The following is a 26034-nucleotide window of genomic DNA, read 5'->3' on the forward strand; positions in this document are numbered from 1 at the left end:
GTCACCAATTGCACGCACAGTTAATCCTATTGTAAGTAGGCTGTTTAGGTTTTCTTATTGGTAACGCCACATAGCGCTCTGTATGAAAAATCACTGGCTGTGCTTTGCGCAGTCTGTGGCTAGTTTGCTTTGTTGTCTGCCATTGTAGTGTTGGGCAGCGGCAGCTGGATGCTAACAGCGCGTAGCGTTGCGCAGTTGGAGGTGAGCCGCCAGCAGTGGTGGACGTGGGTAGAGAGATGGCGGAGTTTTGAAATTTGTAAGAATTGGTGTCACGAACTGATTTTTGTCTTTTCTGTATTAAAATCTTTCATTTGCTAACTATGCCTGTCAGTAGTTAGTGCCTTCAGTAGTTTGAATATTTTATTTAGCTGGCAGTAGTGGTGCTCGCTGTATTGCAGTAGCTTGAGTAACGAAGATTTTTGTGAGGTAAGTGATTTGTGAAACGCATAGGTTAATGTTAGTCAGGGCCATTCTTTCGTAGGGATTTTTGAAAGTCAGATTGCGTTGCGCTAAAAACTATTGTGTTTCAGTTTAAGCACAGTCGAGTACAAATTTTTCTAAGGGGACGTTTCACTATTATTAAAATTAGGTTAAGCATCCCTGTTTTGGTCCCAAATTCCTTTCGCTACCCAATTCACTCGCAATTTCCGCCAAGTTTCGTCACGTTTCTAAACAGAATCGTATACGTCAAAGGACCAAACGAAGCGACTGGTTAGACTCCACGTGCGGCCGCAGAGAGAGAGAGAGAGAGAGAGAGAGAGAGAGAGAAAGAGAGAGAGAGCGGGGTGGGGAGTTGCGGAGGTTTGTGCGCCATCGTAAGCAGGCCGTAAAACACCCACTCGCTGCGCCGAGCGGAGCGCGTGACTCCCAAATAATAAAGCAACTGGCCGGCCTGCGGGCGGCAGATAAGGCGCATCCTCCAGCTGCAGACTCCAGACTCCAGCCGTGGCCCGCGTCCGCCATCGATCCGTCACCACGCGCCCGCGGGCCAGAATGGGCTCCCCGGCACGTGGCGCGCTTTCCTCATCTTCTGTGCCATTACCTCAGCTGCTCCCGCTGCTGCTTCTACTGCTGCTGCTCAGCCTCTGCAGCTAGGTCACCTCACCGAGCTACGACAGGAGACAGCGAAAACCACAGGTAGCGTCTGGGCAGGTTAAGGAGGCCGTCGGGCAGCGAGCAGTTTTCGTCCGAAATGGTTCAAATGGCTCTAAGCACTAAGGACTTAACATCTGAGTCCCCTGGACATAGAATTACCTACACCTAACTAACCTAAGGACATCACACGCATACATGCTCAACGCAGGATTCGAACCTGCGACCGTAGCAGCAGCAGCGCAGTTCCAGACTGAAGCGCCTAGAAGCGCTCGGCCACAGCGGCCAGCTTTTCGTCCAAAGAGGTGGCCAAGTTCATTCGTTTTGTAAGACGTGTATATTTCTATTGTCTATTGTCAAATCACAATTTATGAAAGATGTTTGTATTTTATTAATAGGATTAGGTGGGAATAATTAATATTTGTCATGTTGGACATAATTCTGGTAGCAAGGAATGTCTGCACCAAAGTCTTGTTGGCAAGAGAGACCGCAAATTGATATAATTTGAAAAAGGGCGGGAGAGACCGCGTATGGATACATTTTAAGAAAAGAGCAAGAAAGACCGCGCATTGATACATTTTGTAATGGTAGCAGGAATTGTCTGCACCACAAAGCATTGTTGGCAGGAGAGACCGCGCTTTAGCGTTCGTAGGAAGTCAGTAGTAAGCGAGATGTGAAGCGAGTTAGTAGCAGGTCTGAAGCGAGAGGTTGAGAGGAGCGGTGTGCCTGCCAGCCACCAGCTATGATTTACAAGAGATTGTAAACGGATGTAGAGAGACATCAACTAACTATTATCATAAGAGGAACTAATATTATTGAATTATTTTCTTTGCGAAACTCAAGACTACTGAAGGTATGTTTGCGCAATGCTAGTTGTAAGATTATTGTAAAAAGTCCCATTTGAACGTTTGTAAAATCATTTCATTACCAACAGTAAATATTTGAAGCGTTTTCAGAATATAATTAATTTTTGCCAGCAATGTTGCATTACTGATTATAATCCATCCCAAAAACCATCAGCATAAATCTTTGCAAAAATTTTATTTTTGTCAGGTAAAAGTGTAACTATGAATTACGTAACTTCAGTCAAATTAAAGAATAACGTCAGCTTTGGTAATAAATACAGCCACTTACTATCACAGCCCACCAGCAGCTAGTAGAGTATAGTAAAACAGAGTAAGTATATTCATGTCGCAGTTCGATGTAGCAGTCAGATGGCGCTCCAGTAACAGTAACAAAAGGTAAGGAACAGTTCTGGGTTATTGCAGACAACTGAGGGCTACACGACGACGACGACGACGACGACGACACATTCTATGTTTCGTCGAAATAATCAGAAAATCACTTTTAAAAAGCAGCAATTAAATTTGTATGCCAAAACTGAGAAAGAGAATAAATTTCAAAGAGGAGATTTCATTTGTTATTAAGCAAGAGATAGAAATCCTAAGGAAAGGTTTCATAGTTTATTGTAAAAGGGAAGGTTATCATTAACAAAAGAGGTATAGAGGAGACGGGAAGGTTTCAGTTCGATCGGAGGGGACGCCGATATTGTCCGCCACCTATCAGCCTGTCGGTGATGACGGAACCAAGGCTTACGCTGTGCAACCTGTCTCCAGCGTATTCACAGAAACTATTCGGTAAAAACGTACATTTTTGCTTTACTTATACATTGATATATCAGGTTCATGATGTGCGCATCATATCGCTAATAGTTTTAGTTATTGTGATATTCACACGGAAGTAAGGCACTGTGCGAAATTCGAAAAATCTTTCAATGAAAAACAGGGGTCGCTATAATTTTGCGTTTGGACATTACATAAATTGATGCTGCCTATGAACTTTAGCTACCATACTGAATTTTTCTTTAGACCTGGGTGGAGGTTTCTATATGTCAAGAACGTTGAGAAAATTGATCTGACATAGCACACTCATTTGAGGTTGTACCATGCCAGTGATAAAGCCAGAGTGAAGTATCTACAACATTCTTCATATTTCATAAGTGGTTTGAGATACTGAAATAAGATTTTGGCAAATGACAGCATGCAAGGAGTAGTATATTTTACCACAAACTTCATTGTTTACCGTATTATTCCACTAACTACAGACATTTTTGACGAAGGAATGTAATTTTAATGGCCATCGATAGCTACTGAAGCGAGAAATGTTATGGGTTTTGGAACGTCAGTGAATTCGTTATACGTATATTTTGTACTGAGTAGACATTTTCTCGTAAGATTGTATTGTATATTAACCGGGGACCTAGAAACGACGAAGAGGCTCCGTCCCCGCCGCAGCCGCAGTGGTCCACAACCCCACAACGACTACCGCAGTCCACTTCACCCCTCCGCCGCCCCACACCGAACCCAGGGTTATTGTGCGGTTCGGTCCCTGGTGGACCCCCCCCCCCCCCCCCCCCCCTCCCAGGAAACGTCTCACACCAGACGAGTGTAATCCCTCTGTTTGCGTGGTAGAGGAATGGTAGTGTACGCATACGTGGAGAACTTGCTTGCGCAGCAATCGCCGACATAGTGTAACTGAGGCGGAATAAAGGGTACCAGGCGCTCCTTCCCGCCTGGAAAGCAGTGCGTTAGACCGCGGGCTTTTGTCGTAAGATACTTACCTTACTTTTCCTCAGTTGCTCACTTTGAAAACTTAATAAACTACTGTTTCAGGATTCCCTGACAATTGGGTCTGCACAATATGTTAGTGAGGTGAGACACTGTAACCTTCGCTGTGTTTTGGCAAAAGAAGCATATTTTAGCATGGTAACAAGTGTAATGTGTAGGTTTTACTCGAAATTAGCCATACATGACGCTTCTCTGAAAGTTACAAGCCAGGTGAAAAAATCACTCCATTTTCGTAGGAACTCTTTTCAGATACTAACAAAAGAATAGGTGACAGATCTTCTTGAATGGTCACCATGTAAGTATGGGCATGGAGCGGCCCCACTTGGTATTTACAAAAAAATGCGCGTGCAGGCTTCAGTTTAGAATGGCACCCCCTTTTCAGCGCTCGGTGTTTTCCCTCTATAGCGTCTTCCCACAATCCCCACCACTACCGCTCTCTCCACGAGTGCCCAACCATCCAAGCATCTACCAGCCACAGTATTCTGTGTGGACTCTAGCGGGGTCCAGCTGCACAAAACAAGGGCTACAGCTCTTAAATTTAACTGTGACCATCAAACTTGGTATTAATACTCCTATACATACTCCCCCTTAAGTGCGACACATTTTTCGCAAAATGGATTAGTTGGAGGAGACCTTGATTCTAGTTCCACGTCGGTCATTACTTCGTAGTCATTTGGAAATAATAGTCATGATATTTTCGCCTCACTTCCGTATTCTCATAAGCCCACTGAAGCAAAATGTCTTACACGTAGTGAGGACAAAACATTCAGCTGTATTTATTACTTTTACTCATACAGCGCCTGGAAATAAATATGGAAACGTGCATGCTTGAAGTGTGGACACATGGACGCAAAGCGGTTAGCCTATACAGACGGGTGTAGTCCACTTAGTGGTTATGACAGTACAGAAAAAAATTGGGTCGTAATCTCTGTGACGCGTTTATGGAAAGACTGTTCGACGTGAATAAAAAACAACCAAAATACAGATGTGTGTGCAAATTAAGATACAACATACAACAATATCTGCACTTACGAACGTTACAGCCTGTATGTCAGAGCCACATGAATTTCAACGTGGATGATTGTTGATGCTGTTATGGTGGCTGCTTACATAACAAAGGTAGTTGTATCGAAGATTAATACCACGTACAGGAAAATTGGATAAATGTCATCCTCCAAGTAACAATGTAGACAAAAGTGTGTGCTGAGCGATCGTGATGCACGATCATTGAAAAGGATTGAAGATGACTAAAAGTAAGGAGGTGACAACTGCAAAAGTTATTGCACACCTGAATGTCCCACTGGCGAATCCTGTCACCACCAAACAAGCACGAAGGGGGCTACAGAAGCAAGGAACTGCAGGCCGAGTTGGAATTCCAAAACTACTCATCAGTAATGTAAATTCCCTAACAGGAAAACGTGGTGCTGAGGCCATAAAACCTGCACTGAGGAGGAATGGAAGTAAGTCATTTGGTCGCATGAGTCTCATTCACACTGTTACAGAATTCTGGCCGAGTTTACGTTCCAAGAGCGAAACATGACGGAGATTCGATGATGATTTGGGAAGCCATATAGTGGTACTCCGTGGACTCCGTGGGTAATCTGCGAGGTCATTACTGCCAAGGCTTTTTTGACTATTTTGGCTTGTCAGATCCATCCCATGGCACAATGTTTGTTCCCTACTGGTGATGCTGTGTTCCAAGACGACACGGCCCCTGTTCACACAGCCCGAGTCATCCAGAACCAGTTTTCTGGACATGAGGATCAGTTTTCGTATCTCCCCTGTCCACTAGTCACCAGATCTCAGTGTTATTGAATCTTTGTGACCTACTTAGCAACTAAGTATGCGTGGTTGCTATTCAGCTCTATCAACATTTCCTGAATTTGCCACTATTTTGTAGGAAGAATACTGTAAGATTCCTTTGAAAACTATACAGAAAGCGTACTTATCCTTTCCGAGAAGACTGGATGCATTTTCGAATGCCAGTGGGTTTCATATAGTATGTGGCATGGTAATGTGTTGTAATTGTGGTGTTTCCATATTTTCGCCCACCCCTTGTATTTGGAATGGGTTATACCAATGTACTGATGTTAAATTTATTCTGGAAACTGCCAAAGTATCAGACGTTATCTAACTCACCAAGAAGTTGTTCCATTGGGTTCATGTCCATACTTGGGTAAAATATTCCGGAGGTAAAGTAGTCCCCCATTCGGATCTCCGGGCGGGGACTACTCAGGAGGACGTTGTTATCAGGAGAAAGAAAACTGGCGTTCTACGGATCGGATCGTGGAATGTCAGATCCCTTAATCGGGCAGGTAGGTTAGAAAATTTAAAAATTGAAATGGATAGGTTAAAGTTAGATATAGTGTGAATTAGTGAAGTTCGGTGGCAGGAGGAACAAGACTTCTGGTCAGGTGAATACAGCGTTATAAATACAAAGTCAAATAGGGGTAATGCAGGAGTAGGTTTAATAACGAATAGGAAAATAGGAATGCGGGTAAGCTACTACAAACAGCATAGCGAATGCATTATTGTGGCCAAGATAGATACGAAGCCAACACCTACCACAGTAGCACAGTTTTATTTGCCAACTAGCTCCGAAGATGACGAAGAGACTGATGAAATGTATGGTGAGATAAAAGAGATTATTCAGATAGTGAAGGGAGACGAAAATTTAATAGTCATGGGTGACTGGAACTCGATAGTAAGAAAAGGAAGAGAAGGAAACGTAGTAGGTGAATATGGAATGGGAGTAAGGAATGAAAGAGGAAGCCACCTGGTAGAATTTTGCACAGAGCATAACTTAATCATAGCTAACACTTGGTTCAAGAATCATAAAAGAAGGTTGTATACATGGAAGAAGCCTGGAGATACTGGAAGGTCTCAGATTACATAATGGTAGGACAGAGATTCAGAAACCAGGTTTTAAATTGTAGGTCATTTCCAGGGGCAGATGTGGACTCTGTCCACAATCTATTAGTTATGAATTGTAGATTAAAACTAAAGAAGCTGCAAAAGGTGGGAATTTGAGGAGATGGGATCTGGATAAACTGAAAGAACAAGACGTAGAGAGCTTCAGGGAGAGCAATAGGGAACGATTGACAAGAATGGGGGAAACAAATACAGTAGAAGAAGAATGGGTAGCTTTGAGACATGAAACAGTGAAGGTAGCAGAGGATCAAGTAGGTGAATAGACGAGGGCGAATAGAAATCCTTGGGTAACAGAGATATTGAATTTAATTGATGTAGAGGGAAAATATAAAAATGCAGTAAATGAAGCAGGCAAAAAGAAATATAAACGCCTCAAAAATGATATCGACAGGAAGTGCAAATTGGCAAAGCATGGACGGCTAGAGGACAAACGTAAGGATGTAGAGATACATATCACTAGGGGGAGGATAGATACTGCTTACAGGAAAGTTAAAGAGACCTTTGGAGAAAAGAGAACCACTTGCACGAATATCAAGAGCTCAGATGGAAACCCAGTTCTAAGCAAAGACAGAAAAGCAGAAAAGTGTAAGGAGTATATAGTTGATCTATACAAGGGCGATATTCTTGAGGACAATATTATGGAAACTGAAGAGGATGTAGATGAAGATGAAGTGGGAGATACGATACTGCGTGAAGAGTTTGACAGAGCACTGAAAGACCTTAGCCGAAACAAGGCCCCGGGAGTAGACAACATTCCATTAGAACTATTGACTGCTTGGGAGACCCAATACTGACAAAACTCTACCATCTACTGAGCAAGATGTATGAGACAGGCGAAATACCCTCAGAATTCAAGAAGAATATAATAATTTCAATCCCAAAGAAAACAGGTGTTGACTGATGTGAAAATTATCAAACTATCAGTTTAATAAGCCACGCCTGCAAAATACTAACACAAATTCTTTACAAAATGGAAAAATTAGTAGAAGCCGACCTCGAGGAAGATCAGTTTGGATTCCGTAGAAATGTTGGAACACGTGAGGCAATACTGACCCTACGATTTATCTTAGAAAATAGATTAAGGAAAGGCAAACCTACGTTTCTAGAATTTGTAGACTTAGACAAAGCTTTTGACAATGTTGACTGGAATACTCTCTTTCAAATTCTGAAGGTGGCAGGGAGCGAAAGATTGTTTACAATTTGTACAGAAACCAGATGGCAGTTATGAGTCGAGGGGCATGAGGGCGAAACAGTGGTTGGGAAGGAATGGGACAGGGTTGTAGCCTATCCCCGATGTTATTCAATCTGTGTATTGAGCAAGCAGTAAAGGAAACAAAAGAAAAATTCGGAGTAGGAATTGAAATCCGTCGAGAAGATATAAAAACTTTGAGGTTCGCCGATGACATTGTAATTCTGTCAGAGACAGCAAAGGACCTGGAAGAGCAGCTGAATGAAATGGACAGTGTCTTGAAAGGAGGATATAAGATGAACATCAACAAAAGGAAACGCGGGTAATGGAATGTAGTCGAATTAAATCGGGTGATGCTGCGGGAGTTGCATTAGGAGATGAGACGCTTAAAGTAGTAAATGAGTTTTGGTATTTGGCGAGTAAAATAATTGATGATGGTCGAAGTAGAGAGGATATAAAATGTATACTGGCAATGGCTAAGAAAGCGTTCCTGAAGGAGAGATATTTGTTAACATCGAGTATAGATTTAAGTGTCAGGAAGTCGTTTCTGAATGTATTTGTATGGAGTGTAGCCAGGTATGGAAGTGAAAAGTGGACGATAAATAGTTTAGACAGGAAGAGAATAGGAGCTTTCGATATGTTGTGCTACAGAAGAATGCTGAAGATTAGACGGGTACATCACATACCTAATGAGGAGGTACTGAACAGAATTGGAGGGAAGAGAAATTTGTGGCACAACTTGACTAGAAGAAGCAATCGGTTGGTAGGACATGTTCTGGGGCATCAAGGAATCACAAATTTAGTATTGGAGGACAGCGTGGAGGGTAAAAATCGTAGAGGGAGACCAAGAGATGAAAACACTAAACAGATTCAGAAGGATATAGGTTGTGATAGGTACTGGGAGATGAAGAAGCTTGCACAGGATAGAGTAGCATGGAGAGCTGCATCAAACCAGTCGCTGGACTGAAGATAACAACAACAACAACCAGTCGATTTCACGAATATTGTTCTGCACAGACCATTGCCTCACGAACGCTGCTTTATGAGAAGGTACATTGTCACATTGAAACGATCAATGTATTCCAACGTTGCTCTACTTTTCGCAGAACACAGTACCGTAAAGTATGTTCATATCCTTTCGCATTTTCTTAAGCGCAATATGAGGACCGCATCCTAACCATGAAAAACTCCATATACTTCATTGTTGCTGCTATGCATGATGGTACGTAATTTTCTTCAGGCGTTAGCCAAACCCAAACCCATGCATTGGGTTGCAACACTGTATAGCGTGATTCATCGCTCCAACTCACTCTCACTAGTCTTCCACCATCCTGCGACGTCGCTCTTTTCGCACTGGCCATAGAAATGTGTGGTTTCCAAGGCATTTCTCGACCATTCTACCCATTCTTTTTGTGTTAGCTTCCATCATCGGGAAATAACTGACTAGGATAGGAATAAGATACACTGGTATGCAGGAAACTAAGCATTAAAACAATAAAATAAAATGACATGACCGTATGGCATCAGACGGGAAGTCCGGCGGCCAAGTGCAAGTCTTATTGAGTGCGACCTGCGTGTTGACAATGGGGATGAAATGACGATGACAGCACAACACCCAGTCCCTGAAACGAGAAAATCTCCCTCTCCAACCGGGAATCGAACCCGGGGCCCCGTGCGTGGCAGTCCAAGGCGCTGACCACTCAGCTAATGGGGTGGACTATTAAAACAGTGATATTATAAAGAATCTTTATTCTTGAAGTTAGGAGAGAAACATCAGACCGAGCACTCATCACTTACGTCATCTACTTAACATGTTAAATTACAGTCTTCATTTATGACTGATAAGGTGGATAGTATCAAACACACAGTATCAAAATATACAAGATATAGGAATATAATTGTAAAGGTTGTAAGTAAAATAAATGTAAGGTGTAATGACGATTATATTGTGGAACAAGTTTGTGGAGATGGGTACGTTTATTGGAATTGAAGTAAGGGGGTGGCTGACCGGTTCATTGCATAATGTAAAGCTAAAGAATGGAGGTGTACTCAGATATAACTGATCATTTAGAATTAGGTTGGGGTTTTGTGCTAAATGTCGATTTCCTTCAAATGCTTCTAATCGGCTTTCTTCCATTGTTAGCTATACTTAGCACTCTTACGTTTACTTTCCGTTTATGATTTACCTTCAGCAGATGCTCAGTAAAAGTGGATTCCTGTAATCTCCAGCTGAGTTCGTGATTAGCCATTCTAGCTGTTATAGCTCTGCCTGTTTGACCAATACACAGCTTGTGACGGTCAATTCAATGGAAGTAGATTTGTGAACATCTCTGTAAACATGTTTTATGCTCGCTGTTGAATAAGGTCTAGGCTGTGGTGCTTCCGTACATATTACTAAATTAAAGTCGCATGGCACGTTTTTGTTGCCTGTATGTGAAGAATAATCTCAGAAACTATTGTTGGGATTTTGATATTGTTTTCAGAAAAAGATGGACTGATCCACAAAGACGTTTTGTGTATACAGTTTATTATTGCTACTCCAACAAGTCGTCCGGTCGTACATACTTCGTGCTACCAATGCGAAGCCGGGACAAGTCTTAAGAATTGTACAAAACGGAGACGCAAGATTTCAGAGTTTTAGCTTATTTGTTGGATGACTTTCCTAAACATGGGATCCTGCAACAGCTGATTTTAGTTGTGGCTGTTAGTGCAGAGGTGGCTTAAGGGTGGGGTGACGTTTTTCTTCCCCGTACAGTTACACGTTTCAGAGACAACGCATACGAGTGCGTGCGGCAGTTCATTCCACAAGTGGTAGAATGCAGGGTTACAGAGGTCGTAGCTCACCTGTTGCTGCAGTCTGGTCTGGAAGGGAATCACGCAATCAAGTTCCGGTGCTGGTGGAGGTCACGCGGAACGAACTGTGAAACTACAGACACTGAGAGCAGACACTCCGGAATAGAAAATCTACTAAAATCGCCCGCAAAGGCAACTCTACCTGGCGGAACAATATTAGTTGGAGGCGACTTTAACCTGCCGTCTATGGATTCATTGCAAGGCGTACAGACAGTCTTGTAAAGTCCTTTTGAACACGTTTCCCGAAAACTGTCTTGAACAGCTAGACCGGCAGCTCACACGCCGTGGACATACTTTAGACCTCGCAGCAACAAAGAGGCCTGATTTAACCGACGGCGTCTTTACAGAGACTGGTAGATTGCTGACGATGACGTCATCAAAGCAACTTTGGTTACTAAAATTAATAAATCAGTCAAGAAGGCTAGGAGAGTATTTCTGCTACAAAAAGAAGACAATTTAGACAATGAACTGACATCATTTAGTTCTAGTACGGCAGATGCACAAAAATTATGGGCAAAGTTTAAACGGATTGTAAATAATACTCTGGAGAAGTGCTTCCTGTGAAAATGGGTTAAGGACAGAAAAGGCGCACCATAGTTTAACGACGAAGTTCGATAATGGTGAGGAAACAAAGGCTGTTCCACTTTTGGTTCAAACGAGAACGCGCAAATGACGACAGACAAAAGTTAAGACATTCGTGCGTCTGTAAAAATATTGATGTTCGGAGCTTACAACAACTGCCACCGTCACACCTTAGCAAAAGATCAGGCAGAGACCCCGACAAAATTCTGGAGGTACGTAAAGTCTCTAAGTTGGTTTAAGGCGTCTATCCAGTCACTCGTTGATAAGTCTGATGTGGCAGTAGCACATAGAAAAACTAAAGCCCAAGTTTTCAACTTCGCATTTAAGAAATCGTTCACGTTGGAGAATCGTATAAACTGACAGACGTTAGACCATCGCGCATAAAACCATATGGAGGACATAGTAAATAGCATCTCTAGTGCATAGAAACGACTGAAAGAGTTGAAAGCAAATAAGTCGCCAGGTGCTGATGGAATCCCAATTCGGCTTTACAATGAGTACTCTACAGCATTGGCCCCTTATTTAGGTTGCATTGACCGAGAATCTCTCACACAGCCAAAGTCCCAAGACTAGGAAAATAGCAGGTGACTCCTGTATATAAAAACGGTAAAAGTATTGACACGAAAAATTGAAGAGCAATATCTTTAACATCGGTTTTCTCCAGAATCATTGAACATATTGTCACTTCAACTACAATAAATTTCCTTCAGACAGGAAAGCTTCCGTCAACAAATCACCAAGGTTTTAGAAAGCTCCACTCGTACAAAACTCAGCTTGCCTTTTTCGTGCATAAGATCCTGCGAACCGTGGGTGAAGGGCAACAGGCGGTTTCTGTTATCGGATATATGACTCGCTCGAAGACTTCTTAAGTAATAAAATCAGTTTTGTTTTTCGACGGCGAATGTTCATCAGAGACAAGGGTATCATCAGAGTATCCCAGCCAAATGTGATAAGACGCTGTTCTTTTCTGTGTGCATAAATGACCTGCTGGGCTGGATAAGCACTAGTCTGCGGCTGTTTACCGATGATGCTGTGGTGTACGATAAGATGTCGCCGATGAGTGATTGTAGGAGGGTAGAAAATGACTCAGACAAAATTTCTAGGTGGTGTAATGAATGGCCTCAGCTCTAAATGTAGAATAATGTAAGTTACTGCAAATTAGTAGGAAAAGCAAACCTACAATTTCGAATAAAGCATTAGCAGTGACCTGCTTGACACAGTCACGTCAATTAAATATCTAGGAGTAATGCTGCAGAACAGAATGAAATGGAATGTGCAGGTGAGAACTGTAGTATGAAAGAAGAATGGTCAACTTCAGTTTACTGGGAGAATTTTAGGAAAGTGTGGTTCATTTGTAAAGGAGATCGCATATAGGATACAAGTGCGATCCATTGCTGAATACCGTTAGTGTTTAAGGTTCCGCACCAGATCGTGTTGAAGGAAGACATGGAAGCGATTCACAGGCTGGCTGCTAAATTTATTACCACAAGAACTGAACAACATGCAAGTATGTTGAGGATGTTTCGTGAACCTAACAGGAAGTACTGAAGGAGAGTGAACCGACATTTTAGGCTGGCTCAGAGTGACTCCACTGCCGCAAATGTACGTTTCTCGTACGGACCATGATGATTAGAGAGATTAAGGCTCGTACAGAGCTATATAGACTGCCGTTTTTCCCTCGCGCTGTTAGAGTGGAACAGAAAAGGAAATTACTAGTAGTGGTACAGGGTATCCTCCGCCATGCACCGTACGGTGGTTTGCGGTGTATATATGTAGACGTAGACGTAGATGTTGATGTTGACACCTGTACGATTCTCCTAATAGCAGTTAGTCATTGTTCGCTGGAGCGACGCAGGATTTCACTCGATTGGAAAATGTCTCCTTCTCGTTTTCAGGAATGTCGAACATATAACGATAGGCCTACATCGCTGATGCCAGTCACTTCAGGAAATATGGAACACATTTTTTATGCACGTACTACAGCCTCATTAGAGACACAAAATTGCTTCTATCGGACTAGAGATAAATTCGTTAAGCAGTGGTGTTGTGAAACTCTGTTTCTTTCGTTTGGCTGTAATATTCCGACTGCGTAAGTAGCAACACCAACGCCCGGCCGTCTTCTTTGACTGTCGGGAGACATTATACACTCCTGGAAATTGAAATAAGAACACCGTGAATTCATTGTCCCATTAAGGGGAAACTTTATTGACACATTCCTGGGGTCAGATACATCACATGATCACACTGACAGAACCACAGGCACATAGACACAGGCAACAGAGCATGCACAATGTTGGCACTAGTACAGTGTATATCCACCTTTCGCAGCAATGCAGGCTGCGGTTCTCCCATGGAGACGATCGTAGAAATGCTGGATGTAGTCCTGTGGAACGGCTTGCCATGCCATTTCCACCTGGCGCCTCAGTTGGACCAGCGTTCGTGCTGGACGTGCAGACCGCGTGAGACGACGCTTCATCCAGTCCCAAACATGTTCAATGGGGGACAGATCCTGAGATCTTGCTGGCCAGGGTAGTTGACTTACACCTTCTAGAGCACGTTGGGTGGCACGGAATACATGCGGACGTGCATTGTCCTGTTGGAACAGCAAGTTCCCTTGCCGGTCTAGGAGTGGTAGAAAGATGGGTTCGATGACGGTTTGGATGTACCGTGCACTATTCAGTGTCCCCTCGACGATCACCAGAGGTGTACGGCCAGTGTAGGAGATCGCTCCCCACACCATGATGCCGGGTGTTGGCCCTGTGTGCCTCGGTCGTATGCAGTCCTGATTGTGGCGCTCACCTGCACGGCGCCAAACACGCATAAGACCATCATTGGCACCAAGGCAGAAGCGACTCTCTTCGCTGAAGACGACACGTCTCCATTCGTCCCTCCATTCACACCTGTCGCGACCCCACTGGAGGCGGGCTGCACGATGTTGGGGCGTGAGCGGAAGACGGCCTAACGGTGTGCGGGACCGTAGCCCAGCTTCATGGAGACGGTTGCGAATGGTCCTCGCCGATACCCCAGGAGCAACAGTGTCCCTAATTTGCTGGGAAATGGCGGTGCGGTCCCCTACAGCACTGCATAGGATCCAACGGTCTTGGCGTGCATCCGTGCGTCGCTGAGGTCCGGTCCCAGGTCGACGGGCACGTGCACCTTCCGCCGACCACTGGCGACAACATCGATGTACTGTGGAGACCTGACGCCCCACGTGTTGAGCAATTCGGTGGTACGTCCACCCGGCCTCCCGCATGCCCACTATACGCCCTCGCTCAAAGTCCGTCAACTGCACATACGGTTCACGTCCACGCTGTCGCGGCATGCTACCAGTGTTAAAGACAGCGATGGAGCTCCGTATGCCACGGCAAACTGGCTGACACTGACGGCGGCGGTGTAGAAATGCTGCGCAGCTAGCGCCATTCGACAGCCAACACTGCGGTTCCTGGTGTGTCCGCTATGCCGTGCGTGTGATTATTGCTTGTACAGCCCTCTCGCAGTGTCCGGAGCAAGTATGGTGGGTCTGACACACCGGTGTCAATGTGTTCTTTTTTCCATTTCCAGGAGTGTATATAGCACAACAGACTTACCTAAGACACACAATATGGGATGTCTGACCAGCTTGAAAAGTGTGTAGATGATCTGACATAGATACAAACAGCAGATCGTTCTTGACAGGAAGAAATGGGTTGATTTAATACCTAATTGTAGTTAAGGGCCATTACTCTTCACGGTACACAAGACGAGGCAGTCCATTCAGAATATATCCAGAAAGAGAAAGAATAATGACATGCTGTTTTCACACACTTACAGCGAACAATGTGACAAATTTTCTGACGTGCTAATGTAGTTTTAAACGTTTATACTTCCGAATTATAACACTGAAAGTTTATTTTATTAATAAAATTATATATTTTTATCTGTTGCATCTGAAGGAGCTTTCGAAGTGAATTTGAAACAACACAACACGTGGGAAACTTGATGAAACAGTACTAAGATAAAGCATCACTAAACACAGCCTCCCCCGCTCTACCCCCCATCAGGAAAAGAAGTCCTAGAAATGCCTGTCCTACTGCATCAAATACTGTGTGATTTTAATGAAAGTGCAGCTACTCACAGAGTACATTGTAGGCTGTAATAATCTTATGGTAACAAAACTTGGAAGATATACTGATGTGTCAATGCGGAACCCACTAATGAAGGAAAAAGGTATTTCCAATTTTGGCCACCAGTTGCAAATCTGACCTTGTGAGTGCAAGAGAAACATATATAAATATTTCCATATGTATAGGTTTAGGAACTGGGCATGGGCAGAAAAGGCGAAAAAAGTGAGGAAGGCATGATGGTTTTATTATTAACCACCACTTATACAGTTTTTCAATATGAGCATCGGAGATGCCAACGAGGTGCTGTAGAGCTCCAAATTTTCACCTGGTGGCCAAAATTGGATCAATTTTTTTTTCATCGTGAATCGGTTACGTATTAACCCCTGAGCATAACTACCAAGTTTCATTTCCATACGATAATTACAGCCCACACTGGACCTCCTGGGTAGCTACACTTAAATTATAGCTACCTTCCATAATCAAACACGCAACTCAAGTACCACTGCCTACCAATCTTCGTTCTGTTGTTCTAACTTCCTCTTGAAGCTATCTGATTTTCACAGTGCACCTTAAACTATAGTAGAAAGAAAGGATATGGTTTAAGTTTCCTACGAATTTCGTCAAACCGATACAGTAGTGGGGCTGCTCTATACCGAAAGATATCCTAATCATGCCAAGCCCTAACGATCTGTCTTTGCAAACAGTATAAGGAAATTCCAAAAAACTGCAAGTATAAAAAATAAAATACAACGAAAAATAGCAACTGATGAATGAAATGCAACTAAAATTTTAGCAGCAGTAATGAAGATTCCACACGTCATTACCACGAAACTTGAATGTGCAAGCGTTCTACGAATACTACATTCCACTGCATTTCATTGTTTCCACATTTTTCTCCATCATCAGCTTCATGGTAATGACTTTAAACATCACACACAATTCTTGCAAAATGGCTTGGAGATTCTGTGCAAGTTTTCGCTTACGGATGAAGCCTCATTTACAAATCATTGGTAAATTAATTCTAGCAATACTTACTACTACTCAGTGGAATGTCCTCTCCGACCGAAAGTAGTGGATAAGCTCTTGGCCTGTCAATATGTGGTGCGGACTTTTGAAGAATCGCATCGTTCTACCCTCTTTTATTGGACACAGCACTTTTGTTGGTTAACTCCGTCGTGTGGAAAACGCAAAATGTCCCACACGCTCATGACTTCTTGCGTAGTTAGCAGTGTAGTCATACAGATTTTGGATGTCTCCGTAAGTTATTCCGTTTGTAGCGCAAAGTCTTCCGTAAATGGTTCAAAAATGGTTGCCTTATAAAGCATTTTTCACCATCAGAAAGAACGAAATTAGTAGATCTCAAAACGGGAAGTGTGGAAGTAACCGCTTCCGGATATGTAAAACCTCTAAATCACTTACGAAAGATTGAGTACTATAAACAGAATAAACTTAGAGACATCCAAAGCCTATATGACTACACCGCTAGCTACACAAAGCTTGACTAGGTATGCCAGAAGTAAGGTATATCTTGGTCCAAAAACCTCATGTAACTCATGGCGACACCTCACTTGTATTTCTTTTTCAGCAATATTCCGTTTGCTAACAGTCGTTCAAAGCTCTGAATGGGAAGCTGTATCGATTATGCGGCTGTCACCTGTCTAGACACCGTTCCTGATACAGACGAAGTGCAGGTTGCATTAAACCAATCTGTAGAGGCAGATGAATCACCCTGTTCGAAGGAACATTGGGTTTAACGTCCCGTCGACATCGAGTTCATGAGAGACGCAGTAAAAGCTCGGATTGTGTCAAGGATGGGGAAGGAAATCGCCCGTGCTCTTTCAATGGAACCCTCCCCGCACTTGCATGGAGTGACTCAGGGAGATCACGGAAAACCTAAGTCGGGATGTCCGGACGCAGGCTTGAACCGTTGTCCTCCCGAACTGAAACAAGTGTGCTAACCACCGCGCCACCTCGCTCGGTTCACCTTGTATGTGGAGACTATTAAAACACTACGCCTAGATAAGTGACTGCTGTAGACGTTAAATACCACACGACACGGACCTTTGCCGCGATAAATTCAGATGAAATTTAGCTTGCAACATTGTCTGTTTGGAGTCGGTTTGTAGAATGTATGACTGGATAAGGTCAATATTTTCAGCATTTGATACGCCATAAGAATGAAGACACGATTTGTACCCCAGTCACGTATTTACTTACGTTCCTCACACTAAAATGGCTATGAGCGCTAGAACTCAGAACTACTTAAACCTAACTAATGTAACGATATCACACACATCCATGCCCGAGGCAGGATTCGAACCTGCGATCGTAGCGATCGCACGGTTCCAGACTGAAGCGCCTAGAACCACTCGGCCCACTTCGACGCACTATATAGTTGCAGATAACTACGAACTGACAAAACTGGGCCTTGTAGGGATATTCAAAGTAATTACCTCGAAAACTATTAATACAAAATATTTCTGTCGTTACTGCAATCACATTATATTCGGAACTTCCACAATTATAACACCAAAAGCTGGTAGCGATGCTTCACATAATTAAATTCAACTTTGTGCGACTAGTCAATATATTTCGTTAAAGTACACACGCCTCCAACGTTAACTGTACTTCCGACTTCACTCTTCAAGAAACGTAATGAAAAATCTTTCCTTGCACAATTCATGGGTTACGTATCAGAATTATTGTTGATGGCGTTTCTGCCCTTTTCATTTCTATTACACTTCAACCCTCCAGTCAGGCAACTGCTGTTCAACTGCTGCTACTTAAGCTTTCGATAGCATGGAACACTCTCTACCACTCGATATTTCTAGGCTAACCGATCTCGTCCGTCATCTGGTGCTGCGCTCCAGTGGCGAAAATGAGACTCATTCGGATGCGTTTCACAAACTTACATTTCTGTTTCCGGCTGCTATACTTCATTTTGTGTTTGAACCGCATTGTAGCTAATGATTAACATAAACTGGACTGCGTTGCAACTACTAATTGGTGGACAAGTACTGGTGGTCATAGGACCCTGGGCGCCGCGTGGCTGGTCCGGGCCGAGCAAGCCGTACGGCCCTGCCCACATAATGAGGCAGTCCACGTGGCCGGAAATCCCCAGGGTAAGGAATCTGGACGGTGGTTGCTCGCTTAGCTGGAGAATAGACGATGCACCAGAAATGGTGCAGTGTCAGTCAAAAATATGACTACGTGCAACTCTTACAAATTCTGTAACAAATTACAGTTACATAATAAAGCATATATAAATACACTGACAATCCCAGAAAAATGAGAGGCATCCATTGAAACAATAATATTTTCAGTATCATTGAAGCTGCAAAAGTTAATAGTTTACAGTGCCTAAATATTGTCCCAATAAACTTAGAAGTAACAACTTTTATGCGCTTCATGTAATTTCTAGAAACCATATCTCACATAATAGCATTGCACTGTACCTATCATCCCTGAAAGCCACATAACTGTAACTATTTTATGCATTGATTTATTACATTTTTGTATCTTTCTCATTATCCAGTTATTTGTTAGGACGTTGTATCTTCAACAGAAACACAGCACCTGCATGCAGTACGAATAACTCATATCATATCACACTTGTTTAATTATTTACTGAATATTTTGCTATTTTGTGACTAACTTTATTTAAACGCTGATTAAAATTGCTGTTAAGAACTGTGCTAATTTAAATGTGTTCAGTCGCATGTGTTGGCTGACAACACCATTGAAAGGAGTTCCAAAAGACTGCTTCTGTCAAGTACTCATAAATAATTGTTTAAGCATTAATTTATAGAGTTTGTTGCCATTTAACGTGAGTACCATTGGGCAATAATTCTACCTCACTTAGTGGTGAATATTCACTTATTTATCTTTATTTTGAATGGTCTGGGTGTTACAGAATGTTTATAACATTTCTTTTACTAAATAATTTTGTACTATGTTAGTTTAGGGTAGAAAGAGGTCAACTTGAATCAAAATCATGTCTGTCGAACGTAAGAACGATGAAATTTTGTTAGGGATAGCCTCCAATCAACGATAGTTAGGCAGTAGCGAAACACTGCTAGAGTCAAGTGGAGAGGGACACTTTTTGAGTAGTCCACTCAAGGGAGCGATTTTTGACACTTTAACGCGAGTGCTTGAAGAAGGCAAACCTACCTGTGGTATAGCGAGGTATTCATTTGTGTAAGTGATAGAATCTGGGAGGCGGACGGCTGCCAAACAGCATTAGCTTTAAAATATAATGCATTGAGATCTTGAAGATACTTCCACGTTTTATCGGGAAGAGGGCAGGCCTGCCTGAGGTAATGTCTGTTATTTGATCATGTCGGTGATAGTTTTCAGGTGGTGTACAGGTACTACAATACTTTAACTTTTGATGGGACACCAACTTCCACGAGATCTGGATGTGTTCCACTGCAGAACTCTAAAAGTTTGATTGTTAAGGCTTTGCTGGCCACTTGTTGACAAACTGCCTGTTGACTTCTGCCTCAGGTTCTTCGGCCGACGTTCGTCTGATGACTACGTTTCGCCAGCACACGTGGCTGACATTATCAAAGCTTCACCCTCCATTGCTGTTGGTGAACTGCGGCCGAGGTCGCTGCCGCAGACTGTATGTATCTGTTGTGTTGCAATGACTGGGCGATCAGTCAACACCAGGATCAAAGAACACAAGCACCATTGCAGACTGGCACAGGTGGAGAAATCGGCCGTGGCAGAGCACGCGTTGTGTGAGACCGACCACTTAGTAAAATTCGCAAACACGGAAGTTCTGGCTGTTACGAAGAACTATCACGCCTGCTTGTTCAGAGGAGCTGTAGAAATACATCATCATCATCATTTAAGACTGATTATGCCTTTCAGCGTTCAGTCTGGAGCAAAGCTCCCTTATAAAATTCCTCCATGATCCCCTATTCAGTGCTAACATTGGTGCCTCTTCTGATGTTAAACCTATTACTTCAAAATCATTCTTAACCGAATCCAGGTACCTTCTCCTTGGTCTGCCCCGACTCCTCCTACCCTCTACTGCTAAACCCATGAGTATCTTGGGTAACCTTGCTTCTGCCATGCGTGTAACATGACCCCACCATCTAAGCCTGTTCGCCCTGACTGCTACATCTATAGAGTTCATTCCCAGTTTTTCTTTGATTTCCTCATTGTGGACACCCTCCTGCCATTCTTCCCATCTTCTAGTACCTGCAATCATCCTAGTTACTTTCATATCCGTAACCTCAACCTTGTTGATAAGGTAACATCAATCCAGCCAGCTTTCGCTCCCATACAACAAAGTTGGTCGAAAGATTGAACGGTGCACAGATAACTTAGTCTTGGTACTGACTTCCTTCTTACACAAGAGAATAGATCGTAGCTGAGCGCTCACTGCATTAGCTTTGCTATACCTAGCTTCCAGATCTTTCACTATGTTGCCATCCTGTGAGAATATGCATCCTAAGTACTTGAAACCGTCCACCTGCTCTAACTTTGTTCCTCCTATTTGGCACTCAATCCGTTTATATTTCTTTCCCACTAACATTACTTTCGTTTTGGAGATGCTAATTTTCATACCATAGTCCTCACATTTCTGACCTAGCTTTGAAATATTACTTTGCAAACTTTCAATCGAATCTGCCATCACAACTAAGTCATCCACATATGCAAGACTGCTTATTTTGTGTTCACATATCTTAATCTCACCCAGCCAGTCTATTTTTTGAACATATGATCCATAAATAATATGAACAACAGTGGAGACAGGTTGCAGCCTTGTCTTACCCCTGCAACTACTCTGAAACATGAACTCAATTTACCGTCAACTCCAACTGCTGCCTGACTATCCATGTAAAGACCTTTAATTGCTTGCAAAAGTTTGCCTCCTATTCCATATTCCGTAGAACAGACTATAACTTCCTCCTAGGAACCCGGTAATATGCCTTTTCTAGATCTATAAAGCACAGATACAATTCCCTGTTCCACTCATAACACTTCTCCATTATTTGCCGTAAGCTAAAGATCTGGTCCTGACAACCTCTAAGAGGCCTAAACCCACACTGAATTTCATCCAATTGGTCCTCAACTAATACTCGCACTTTCCTTTCAACAATACCTGAGCACATTTTACCCACAACGCTGAATAAAGAGATACCTCTGTAGTTGTTACAATCTTTTCTGTTTCCATGTTCAAAGATTGGTGTGATTAGTGCTTTTGTCCAGTCTGATGGAACCTGTCCCGACTCCCAGGCCATTTCAATTATCCTGTGTAGCCATTTAAGACCTGACATTCCACTGTATTTGATGAGTTCCGACTTAATTTCATCCACCCCAGCTGCTTTATTGCACTGCAATCTATTGACCATTTTCTCCACTTCCTCAAATGTGATGCTATTTCCATCGTCATTCCTATCCCATTCTACCTCGAAATCTGAAACATTACTGGTCGTATTTTCACCTACATTGAGCAACTCTTCAAAATATTCCCTACATCTGCCCAAGGCATCCACAGGATTCACCACCAGTTTTCCTGACTTGTCCAAAATACTTGTCATTTCCTTCTTATCTCCCTTTCGAAGACTGCTAATTACACTTCAGAATGGTTTACCAGCAGCTTGACCTATAGTCTCCAACCTGTTTCCAAAGTCTTCCCAAGATTTGTTCTTGGATGCTGCAATTATCTGTTTGGCTTTGTTTCTTTCTTCATCATAACTTTCTCTGTCTACCTGAGTTCTAGTATGTAGCCATTTTTGATACGCCTTCTTTTTCCTTTTACAGGCTGCCTTGACTGTGTCATTCCACCAAGCTGTTTGCTTCATCCTACTTTTACACACTACTGTTCCAAGACATTCTTTAGCCACTTCTAGTACTGTGTCCCTGTACCTTGTCCATTCATTTTCCAATGACTGTAATTGACTACATTCAACTAACTGGTACCTTTCTGAGATCGCTATTATGTACTTGTGCCTCATTTCCTTATCCTGAAGTTTCTCCACTCTTATACTCCTACATATCGATCTAACCTCCTGCACTTTCGGCCTCACAATCCCAATTTCACTGCAGATTAAATAATGATCAGTGTCATCAAAGAATCCACTGAATACACGTGTGTCCCTCACAGCCTTCCTGAATTCCTGATCTGTTACTATATAGTCAATGACAGATCTGGTTCCCCTGCCTTCCCAAGTATACCAGTGAATGTTCTTATGTTTAAAAAAAGGAGTTTGTGATTACTAAGCCCATACTGGCACAGAAATCCAAGAGTTGTTTCCCGTTCCTCTCCAAATTTACCCATAACCCTTTCATACCCTACTGTTCGATTTCCAATCCTGGCGTTAAAATCACCCATGAGCAGAACACTGTCCTTGTCCTTTATTCTAACAACTACATCACTGAGTGCCTCATAAAAACTATCCATCTTATCTTGATCAGTCCCTTCACAATGCGAATATACTGACATAATCCTAATTTTCTTGCTAGACACTGTCAAGTCTATCCACATCAGTCGTTCGTTTACATACCTTATTGCAACTACGCTGGGTTCCATTTCTTTCCTGATGTAAAGCCCTACACCCCATTGTGCTATTCCTGCTTTGACTCCTGACAGGTAGACCACGTATTTTCCCACTTCCTCTTCTTTCTCACCTCTTACCCGAATATCACTAACAGCTAAAACGTCCAGCCCCATCTTACTTGGAGCCTCTGCCAGCTCTACCTTCTTCCCAGGGTAGCCCCCATTGTTATTAATAGCTCCCCATCTCATTTCCATTTGTTTGCCAGGTCGTATCTTAGGATTCCCTGGTTTGTCAGTTAGAGGTGGGACTCCATCACCTCCAAAGGTCCGAGGCATTTTGCTCTGATTGTTGCCAGCATCATATTTAAAGTACCAGGGAAGCAGGTTGCTAGTCTTACTTGCCCCGAGTCCCATTGGGTTTTACCCCTAACGGTTGAGGGACTAACCGGTGGGTTTGGTAGTCTTTGCCGTATGAGCACAAAGGTGACCACGACTCAGAATATGTCCGAGATGCCCAGCCTTATTCCAAACTAACTGGTATCCCGACTGTCGGGACCACTTACTTGGCCACTCATACCTTGCCTGTGATTCATGAACTAGGACATGACTACAGGAACCCACACCATGAACCACGCTGTAGAAATACACAAACACGAAATAGCTTCAACAAAAAAGAAGAAAGCCTAAAGGTAAACGTTTCCTGGCTTCCCATGCTACAGCTGTTGTAGATAGCAAGAGGGGAACCGCACCGGAAATGACCCCAGAGAAGTCCTTGGATGTTGACGCGCCAAGTACATAAGGCCTGTGGCCGCGAGCTCGGCTCCAGTTCATCATCACCAGCAATGGAGGATGAATCTTCGATAATGCCAGCCACACGTGCCGGCGAAACGTCAGAAAAATCATCAGACCAACGTCGGCCAAAGAACACGAGACAGAAGCCAATAGGCAGTTTGGCTATCAGCTTGCATTACAGAATTGAGAACAGAAAGAGTGAGAGTTTCTATTCGTTATCTCTCATGTGTGGTTGTACAACTTGTCATACTAAACTGTCAGTTATTCTGAGCTGATGAATATTTTGTATATGTGATCACGAAATGGACTTAGTTTGTCGCGTGTGTTTTATGACTATTTAGTTTGGGGATTTTGCTACCATTCTCATAATACTCTCAACGCAGCTTTACTGCATTTAATAAGGTTTTTTCTGTCTGTATTCTAAATAGTTACCGTAGGCCCACTTTCTGTATATCTGAAATTTACAAATTGTACAACAAAATTATCTGATGACATCTACCTCACTTACTGATGTTATAGATTCTTATTAAGTCTTCCTTTATCTTTTATCTGATATTTCTGCATATTTTACTAATTTACAATTCTAGCCAGTGCATAAACTATTTCACTGTAGGATCACAGCAAAAGTTATTATTTGCAGCGAGTTAGCTGCTGAGCATGAAAGGAGACGTGTGCAGCATGCCCCTACGACATCATCGAGCTATTCATTTTAAACAGAGTCGTGCAGGTCCGAACTACCTAAGGTGCGAACAACATCAGTTAAAGTCGCCATTGGTTCACTCGTATAGAACGCTGGTTAGGGAAGCTACTAAGCAGAATATCCATGAGGTAGCGTCTCAAATTCCTGCTCTGTGCTGTTGTTCATCCTGATTATTTCCACCATTCGTGTGAAGGTTCAGGTAGTGGACGCTTTGATATCAGAAAATGGTTGAAATGGCTCTAAGCACTATGGGGCTTAACATCTGAGGTCATAAGTACCCCTAGAACTTAGAACTACTTAAACCTAACTAACCTAAGGACATCACACACATCCGTCCCCGAGGCAGGCAGGGTTCGAACCTGCGACCGTCGCAGTAGCGTGGTTCCGGACTGAAGCGCCCAGAACTGCTCAGCCACCGCGGCCAGTTCTTTGATATCAGAGACTGTGTTATTGGTCCATATATGAGAACAAATGCATGTGCTTGGCTTTAAACGTGGCGAGTAGGATGTGATACCACACACATTAGTCGCATCACACACAAGCCTCATTCACGAGGTCCTCTGTGCTCAGTATTAGAAAATATCACTCTTCTGGTGGCTGCAGGAAGAGCAGTTGTATTCCGTTCCCAGTCATATCTGTTCCTATGCACAAAACAAATGCGGTGAGGGGGGGGGGGGGGGGGTCTGTGCACGTGATTTGTTTTGCGCATAGTTGGCTGAAGCTTCCGGATGTCGAGTCAACGACCGATCATGGCAGTACGCCCTGTAAATGATAGCAGGTCATCAGGCTACCAAACTAGCCATCCCTGCTTTCTGCTATTTCAATACCGCTAAATGTCTTGGTAATCATCAGTACGTCGTCGTTTGTGTTTACGGATAAAGACCGTTGAAGGAAAAATAGCATTTGATAGACTATGAGGTAATCATAGAAGTATGCTTTGAGGTGACAAAGGCATGGGATAGCGATATGCACATGCCTACAAGCTATGAAAGAGCAATAAGCTGACGGAGATGTCATTTGTTCTCAGGTGATTCACGTGAAAATGTTTCCGAAGTGACTATGGTCGCAGCACTGGACTTAAACTTTTAATGCGGAATGGTAATTGGAGCTAGATTCATGGGCCATTTCAGTTCGGAAATCCTTAGGGAATTCATTATTCAGAGATCCACAGGGTCAAGAGTGTGGTGAGCATACCAGGTTTCAGACATTCTCTCACCATGAACGTGCAGTGGCTGACGGCCTTCACTTAACGACAGATAGTATGGAGTTTTCAGTCAAACAACACTGCGTGAAATGACTGCAGAAGTAAATGCCGGACGTATGACGAATATATCCGTTGGAACAGTGCGGTGAAATTTGGCGTTACTGTGCATTGGTGGCAGATGACCGATGCGACTGCCTTTGCAAACAGCATGACATCGACCGAATGGATCACAGACGACTGGAAAATCAAGGGTGATGGTGGGTTTCGAGTGTTACACAGACCCCACAAAGCCATGGACCCTTGTTACCAACACTGTCCAAGCTGGTGTTTGTTCCATAATGGTGTGGTCTGTATTTATATGGAATGGAATGGATTGGGTTTTTCTGGTCCAACTGGACCTATCATCCTCTGGAAATGGTTATGTTCTGTTACATGGAGACCGTCTGCA

This window comes from Schistocerca gregaria, chromosome 3, assembly GCF_023897955.1.
Source record: "Schistocerca gregaria isolate iqSchGreg1 chromosome 3, iqSchGreg1.2, whole genome shotgun sequence".
Classification (NCBI taxonomy): Eukaryota; Metazoa; Arthropoda; class Insecta; order Orthoptera; family Acrididae; genus Schistocerca; species Schistocerca gregaria.